Source organism: Porites lutea, chromosome 2 (assembly GCF_958299795.1).
Source record: "Porites lutea chromosome 2, jaPorLute2.1, whole genome shotgun sequence".
NCBI classification, from domain to species: domain Eukaryota; kingdom Metazoa; phylum Cnidaria; class Anthozoa; order Scleractinia; family Poritidae; genus Porites; species Porites lutea.
In genome coordinates, this window is record NC_133202.1 from 20,699,142 (window position 1) to 20,707,595 (window position 8,454).

An 8,454-nucleotide genomic window follows, 5' to 3' on the forward strand; every position below is an offset into this window, starting at 1 on the left:
TTTACCACAAACAGAACTTAATGATAAACTTACAAATCGTTTTTCAAATCACATTTCAATTGAGCTATGCAAGTTAATGAACAATATGAAATATCTTTTAAGCTGAGTCATGTTTAATCAACAGTTCTCTCTATACTAAAATAAAAGAAGTCAGTGTGGTCTCAAACCACTTGCAAAAAGGGGCTGAAAAGCTGATGAAAAACAATCAATTTCCTTTTCTTCAGCCAATACAAAAACGCGACTGGCTAGACTAACAAAATCACTTTTCACCATAACAGGGAATTCAATTTCATCTGGTGATCTTTAAACTCTCTAAGAGTTTTCTCATATAGGATGGGATATCGACAAACGGCTTCAGAGAGCAGTTCGTTGATATCTGGATGCATGTGTTCATCAATGTATCAACCTCCTCTGCAGCCACCATCTTGAAAATTGTGCTTCAGCGAGGGAGACTAGGTTCGACATTTTTGAGATACCCTGATTGGTTCTTTGTTATGTTGTTATGCGGAAGGATGTTCACACTTGTCTTTAGCTTGCATAAACGACATAAGGAAATGATCTCAGTTTTTTCCTTGTGTTGTTATGTTGATGTCGTTATGTTGCTGTTAAGTTGTTATGTCTACATGTTCACACTTGAGACATTACGACATAATGACCTTTTTATGTTGTTCGTTATGTTGCAAGTGTGAACCAGGCTTTAGGCATTCCGCAGTCTAAAACGCACGAAACAGAAGTTTCAGGCAAGCGGGGTTCTGAGGTGTCAACAAATGCATTCAAGGTGCAATTGCTATGGAGAGGTGTCAATGTTTTCTATCGCTTTCTCTGACTAGTTTCGCGGGAAAAACAGAGCCCTTTGTAAGGGCATAACAGTCCATATATAGAGTTTTTTTGGCGTTTTGCCGCTGTAAACAATTATTGAACTGTTCAGTAAGACGGCCGCCATCAACCACAGATCGAATAGCACCCTTTTGTGGGATATTTTCTTAATTATCAGTCGATTTTCTGCCACAAAAGGCCTGCAAATTTAGAGGTTTATACTAAATTTAACGTCTTTGCATGGATTTATTGGAAAGGCGTGAAACGTAGAGGATATTACAAACACACATACAAGAATAATTCTGTGACATCGCGTCAATATTTCTTGAATATACGACTCGTGACAACATCATAAAATTCACTGACAAGGTAAATTACATTTTGCAACGTAAAATATTCCAATAGGTGTAAACTTTGACGCACTACCAAAGTATGGTAGAAAATGTTGAAAGCCATCATGTGGCCAAAGATCACGGTCAAAGAATATATTTTGCTCAATCTTTTTTCAAAAAATGTGATGTGACATGATAATGACCACACCCAGAAAAAGTCAAATTCCTGGAGTACTTTAAATTCTTGATGAAAAGAAAATTTTGTTCAGAAAGTACACAGTGTGGCTTTTCACTGATGGTAATTTGACAGAGGTGGAGCAAGTTTTTTTAATGCAAAGCATAAAATTTCAGGGAAAAATGCGAAAAATAGCCTCCAGGAATACCTTAATTTGAACACCGACTCATCTGAATATTGTACACATGCAGTGAAAACTAGAAAAGGAAATTACAATGTACACGGTCAAAAAAGGGGCTGAGACTTATTGCAAAAGAAATTAACTTAAAAGGAAAACGAAAAGTAAATACAGTAGGCTGAAACTTACGTCTGATCCTGTCTTAAAGGGATAAAGAAACTCCAACGTTACGTAACTCCAAAAAATGCCTTGAAAACTTCAACGTAACTCCGTCGATCTCCCAGCTCCAACTCCGGAAAAACTTAAAGGGCATTCTCTAATAAGGGTACCATTCATGTCTACAGTTGTAAACCAGTTAGAAACAGGAATGGCTAGCTACGTAAGTGATTCAAGCTGCGAACAATAGTACATGAAAACAGGGGCGTAAAAACTTGCTAATGAAACAAAACGGAACCATATTTTTTTAAATAAAAACAAAACTAACCTTAATTATGCAATCACGTTCCCTTTGATTGAATGTTCATTACACTCCCCATCAAGTTTATTCCTTGAAAAGAATGAATGTCTTTCAAAAGTTAAGTTCTTCCTCGGATTACCTTACCGCTCAAAGTTCTTCATTATTTTATTCACGTTATTCTCATGGCAATCACTGGCCCACTGAAAGGTATGGTAAACTTCCAAGGCCTCTAGTCCGGCCATGTGTAACAGTGTCATCGCTTGAACCTTTCCATCTTTTCTTGCCAAGCCTGATGTTACTCTGTAAACCTGAAGTTGGTGCATAAAACGCCGCCAGTTTTCCGCTAAATTTCTTGTGAGCACAAGGGCACTCAGAGGCTGTAACTTATCTATATTAATGCTTTTCTTCTGACACCATTTTAAAATATAAAGTGAACTCAGTCGTAAGATCAAGAAGGCAACTGCCCCTAGGCCCCCCAAATATCACAGGGCACCCAGACTATGCATAACATCACACACTCCATGTGGCTCAGACTGTTAAGGAGGTTTTAAGACATCACCCGCTAGACTTCAGTTTTAACAGAGCGACTGTCAGGAAAAATCGACCAAAATCGTAATTTTGGGGCAAGAGTTGAAAAATCAATTTCTTTCATTTTATGTTCGTAGATAGCTTTTAGGTAGATGAGAAACCTAAAGTAGATTATTCCTGCCGACATCTTTTTATTTGTGAGAAAAATTAGAAGATCGGTTTTCGATGTTGGAGTCCCAGACTGCCCTAATTTTAAACCTGAAATTCGCTAACATTAACTTTCCCCCCTTCACAAACGAAGCTGCATGGAGATATTTGGACACTTTTCTTTAACAGAAAAATTATTTTTCTTCCACTAAAAGATACTTTCAGGGCAATAGCGAGTGTTACACAGGATATAAGCACTGTTTGAGAATATTCCACGTGTATTTTGCTCATATATTTCCTTAACTTTTACAACTCTTAAGTTCCTAACGTAGATTACTTTTCTTGGGGTCGACCTGAGTTGTTGGTATCCTCGCGATCGTTCCTTTCCACCAAACCACTTCCTTGTGGATGATATGGAGTAGTCCGAGAGTGCATTACTCCAGACAGTTCTTCAAGCCTCTTGAACAACCAGTTTTCAAACTCGCCTCCATGTCAGGGCGGATTCTCTAAGGGAATCCAAAGCGAGGAATAAAGTCATTGAAGATCTTGTCAGCAACCGTAATAGCGGTCTTATTCCTCGTCGGGTATGCTTGAGCAAATTTAGTGAAATAATCTACAACAACCAGTATGTATTCATAGCCTCTGAACTCCGCTCTAGGTGCACAAAGTCAATAGAAACCAATTGGAAAGGAGCCTCTGTGATGATAGGCTGTAATGGTTCCCTAGTTGGTAAATTAGGACGTCTCTGTTTCAGACAGCAACATGTGTGATGGATGAAGTTTTCTATGTCTCTTCTCATGTGTGGCCAATAAAATCTTTCTCGGGCTAGTGCTAGTACTCTCTCAACACTGAGGTGGCCCATTTCTTCATGAAGTTCACGGTAAACAGTGCGACGAAATTTCTGTGGAGGAACTACCTGCTGGTTGCGATAAAGTAATCCACTCTTCCTGTTTAGATGGAGTTTATACCACTCGTTTAGGAGCTTACGAGTCAAAGGTGGTTCCTTGTCCTTTTCTGCAACCGTCGGTTTGTGGTTTGTCTTGATGAGCTTAAGGACACACCCAATGTGGGGATCTTCTTTCTGTGCTTTCACTAAATCTACCACCGTTACTTGATTGCAGGCTGCTTGTGACAAAAAGTCAACCTGATAGAGTTCCTCTTCTTCATCGGTCAGGGACGTGAGCCAAGTTGAGTCTCCATTCGACAATGTCTGAATTGCAGAGATTGAGGCACTCAAGCTTTCATGGGGTACTCTCTCAGTTCAACTGTCCATGTAAGTCTTAAAGTCACTGGGCAATCGGGAAAGGCTATCGGCTTCAACGCTTCAAGTCACAGCATTTGTTGCGTTGGGATCTATTTGATACCCATCTTGAGAGATAACTCTTCCCAGGAAGGACACTTCCCGTTTGAACAATGAACACTTTCTAGGCTTGAGCTTTACACCATAACTTTTCAACTGGCGAAAAACTTTATTAAGATGTTCAATGTGTTCAGAAAATTTCTCTGAGAATACGATCACATCGTCCAAGTTAGGGATGCACATCTCATCACGCAACTCTCCAAGACAGTTCTCCATAAATCTTTGAAAGTTCACTGGCACATTCATAAGACCAAAGGGTATCCACACCCATTCGTATAATCCCCAAGGTGTAACAAAGGCAGTAAGTGGCTAACTTTTCTTTGCAACAAAACCCTGATGATAGGCCTTTCCCTGATCCAAAACACTAAACCAGGGGCGCTTTCCATTTAGCCAAAATTTCCGGTTCAACCGGTTGAAATGCAAATGGAATGCGGGGTTCCAGAGGAAATTTTCCGGAACAGACGGACAACCTTCGGAGCTGCTCCACTTTTTTCGTTGCAACGAATCGGAACGGAAACATGCCGTTCCATTTGCACGACGGCGAGATTTTTCCCACCATTTGCAATGTCCTGTGAGCGGGCGCTCACTGACTTACCTGTAAAATTAGTGTTGTTCTAAAAATGGCGGAAAGGAGAGAAGGCGAAAAAACGGTGGGGTTGCAACAAGACGCCCAAAAAGATGACGATGGAGGTACATTTAGACATTTTTAATACTATTCCTAATTGCGGCTGTAACAAGCTACTTCAGTTTAAACATTTTGTATGTTTTTTCACAGGTCTATCACACTCGATGCTTGAACGATGGGAGGACTTTCATGTAAAACTTCTTGTCCGTTGTTGGCAAAAGCAGAGGCTTGAATTCGGAAAAGGGAAAGCTACCAAAAAGGACATATTCAACAGAATTGCCAATGAGTTCAATAGTATTTCTACTGACGTGAAGGTCATGGGGGAGCAGTGTAGTCGTAAGTGGCTCAAGCTTGAAGCTTCCCACAAGAAGATAACGGACCACAACAACACCACGGGAGCCGACAAGAAAACTTGGAAATACTTCCATGAAATGGAGTTTTGTATCGGGGGAAATCCAAATGTACGACCGAAGTTCACTTTGGAGAGCAGCAGCAGCACTGCAGACGTCCTTGCGGACGAAGACTCCGAGGAAAGTGGAGATGATGAAGACCAATGTTCCGCGGCCGAGAGCTCTAGTACAACAAAACGAAAAACCACTGGAAGTGGCTGTAAACGCCGGAAAAGGAAAAGAAAATCAAAATCTTCGGCTGCAGAGATGTTGACATTCCTGTCATCTTACGCAGAGCAACATGAGGAGAACGAAAGAGAAAAGATGGAGTTGATGAAGGAGGCGAAGGAGGAACGAAAGAGCTTTTTTAACCAGTTACTACAAATTATGAGTAAGCGTAAATGAGATGTGCCCAGCCAAGAGAGCATTGTTAACGTCTTTAAAGTTAACTGTGTGTCTTATGGTACAGATTTTATAGAAGACTGAATTGATGCTTTAAAAGTTTGAAACCATTAATGTTTTCGGAGATTTTCACGAATATTGGTGCTGGTGGTGTAATTTGCAAATAATCTTGTGTTAATTTATCACCTTTACATGGGTATACAAGTCCGCAATGAGGACAGTGGTATGAATAATTATAAGATATTTCTCATGTTTGATTTTTATTTTGTTTCAATGCTTCAAAATGTACATTTCAACTAATATTTCAAAAAAATCAGTTCTGTAGTTTCTGCTACAAACTAGGATACATTGTACTTTGTGACAAACTATGGTATGGAAACTTTGAAAGTAGTTAAACCTTAATGTCACATTAGAAGTAAAATTCTCTTTTAATACTGTATTGGTTCAATGTCTCTTGCATTTTGTCTTATTCACTTTTATAATATGACATGACCTGTACGTTTGATCATTGTAATGATACTGAACAGAAAATTCAGCTGCTGATCAGGGCTGTAAAATGTTTGCATCTCAAGGTGCTAAAGGATTTTCTGTCACGTTGGACATCACAAGTTCTCGAATTATTCTAAGGTACAGACATTGTGCAAATGCCATTAGTAAGGAAGTTTATAATATCAGCTCATAATATTTTATACATTTAGAAAATTCTGCACATTCTATTCTCATGTTTAGAACTTGTTGTAAAATGCAGCATTGATATTTACATAAAGCATTACACTCAATTAATTTCTAGAGCCACAATACTATGAGAGCTGATTACATGGAAAACTTCAGCCTGGGATGACATTTTGTTGCAATTACATGGCGAGTTTGTCCTGCTTTCAGCATCGACTTAATCTGACCCATTGCCACCATTGTTTTTTTTTTAATAGACCACTAATGTGCCTGCCCAAGCTCACGTTTCGATGCAATTAGATGAGGTTTTTCAGCCTTTCAGCCTAAGCTGAAATTTCTAGTTCGGTTTCAGCAACTGAGCTGGAAATTTCAACCCGGGTTGAAAACAAATACAGCCTGGACAAAATTTCTCTTAAAAGGTCTCAAATTTCAGCGTGCTTAGCCAGGGCCGGGTTGTTCAAAGGCCAATTAAGCTAATACAGGATTAGCGAGAATTTTGTTTCAATTTTGTAGCTTGTCAGCAAGGTGCTCTGTTTATATTTTTTGCCCTTCAGTTTTGAGCTTGAGTAATCTCAGACTACACAAAAAGTAAGTGGTGGATAACATTTGTACAGAAGAAAAATTGCTACACCGGTTAACTTTTAATCCTGGGTTAGCGTGAACTGGCTTTGAAACAACCTGGCCCAGGCAAAGATTCCAGCCCAGTCTTCTCAAGAAATCCTCTGAAAAGATGTGTGCTACTACATGAAGAAAATTTTAGTCCAGGCTGCTGAAAATATATGCAGTCCAAACTGAAATTCTTCTCATGTAATAATTTGCAAATGTCTCTTGGAGACTGGGCTGAAATTCACTAAGTACAAATATATTTTCCCTGAACTGAGTTTCAGGTTACAACAGATTTGTAATATGAGCTCTCTTCTGCTCTGCCTGCCTGCAAACTCTTCCTAAGGAGTGATCAACATCACTGTCATCATCATCGTCATCATCATTGCGAAGAAAGTACGCCTCATCAAAATCATCATTAATGAGACAAAAATTGTGTAAGACACAGGCTGCCATGATAAAAATGGTCATGTGCTTGACACTCAGCAGGTTAAGATACTGTAATTTGCGCCATCGCCCTTTTAGAAGCCCAATTGCACGTTCAATTACTTGGCGCTGGCTTGACAGAGCTTCATTAAATCTGATCTGTTGCCTTGTCAAGTGTCCATTATCTCTGTAGGGGACCATGAGCCATCTGAGTGAAATGAAAAAAAAAAAAGTAACAGATCTGCAGATGGTTGTTGACAAAGTGTAGAAACAAGGGAGTTGACATAACATTATTTATGTAGTAAACTTGCAGATATTAGATTCATTAAAAATTAATTCAACTTTTCTACATACATGTATGGTACTTTAACATCACTGATGAGCCTAAGATCAACTGAACTCTTGCCCTTTTATTACGGTGACTTAATTTAAACTGCAAAACAGTCTAACAAATAGTGACAAAATAAACCAAAGAAACCAATAAAACAATTAGAATGATGTTAATTGCCATCAAAACAAAATTGGTATTGATAGATGTAAAAAGTATAGCCACCAAGAATACTAGTCCCTTGCTCACTAATTTCAAGTACAATTCCTTCAGAGGTAAAAGGTTTTTGAATTTCCCACCCTCTCCCTCCACTCTAAAACAATGTTGAAAATTATACTGTCAAATGGCTTGAGGAGTAGAGATCAAAATGCAATGGGAGTTTGCCAAGTCATTTGATTACAATGAAGTTACAAAAAAAATTTTTTTCAGTACCTTGTTAATGGATATCAACCATCCCCAAGGAGGTGAGTGTCACCTGGGAACTTAGCATCTGAGTTTTGCCATAGTAGTGAGTTTCGTAAAATCCGTGAGTCATAAACAGAACCAAGCCATCCTGCTAGAACATCTCTGAACACCATTTGATTATCACAGACAACCTGTTGAAAAAAGTGCTTTTACTGCTACATTTCTCTTTAATTAATCATGTATGTATACTACATAAACTGTAAGCTAAAAATCTCAAAACAACTGAGGAGTGCTCAGACTAAACTCGAGCTCAATCAATAAACAATTATTGGATGAGGTTGAGCGTGATATCATGAATTATCAAAACCGAGGTCTGACTGTTATCTGCCGAAGCCTGATAATTCATGATATCATGCGAAAACCAAATTCAGTAATTGTTTTATTATACATTTTTCACATAATTCATCCTCAGAAACAGAAGCAAAGCCTTCAGCCATTTTGTTTCTGAGGAGAACACTCCAAGGGGCTTAGTAACCAGGCAGACGTTGAACTTGACATGATAAATGCAATATCTGCTGCAGATATTGCATTTATCATGTCAAGTTCACAAG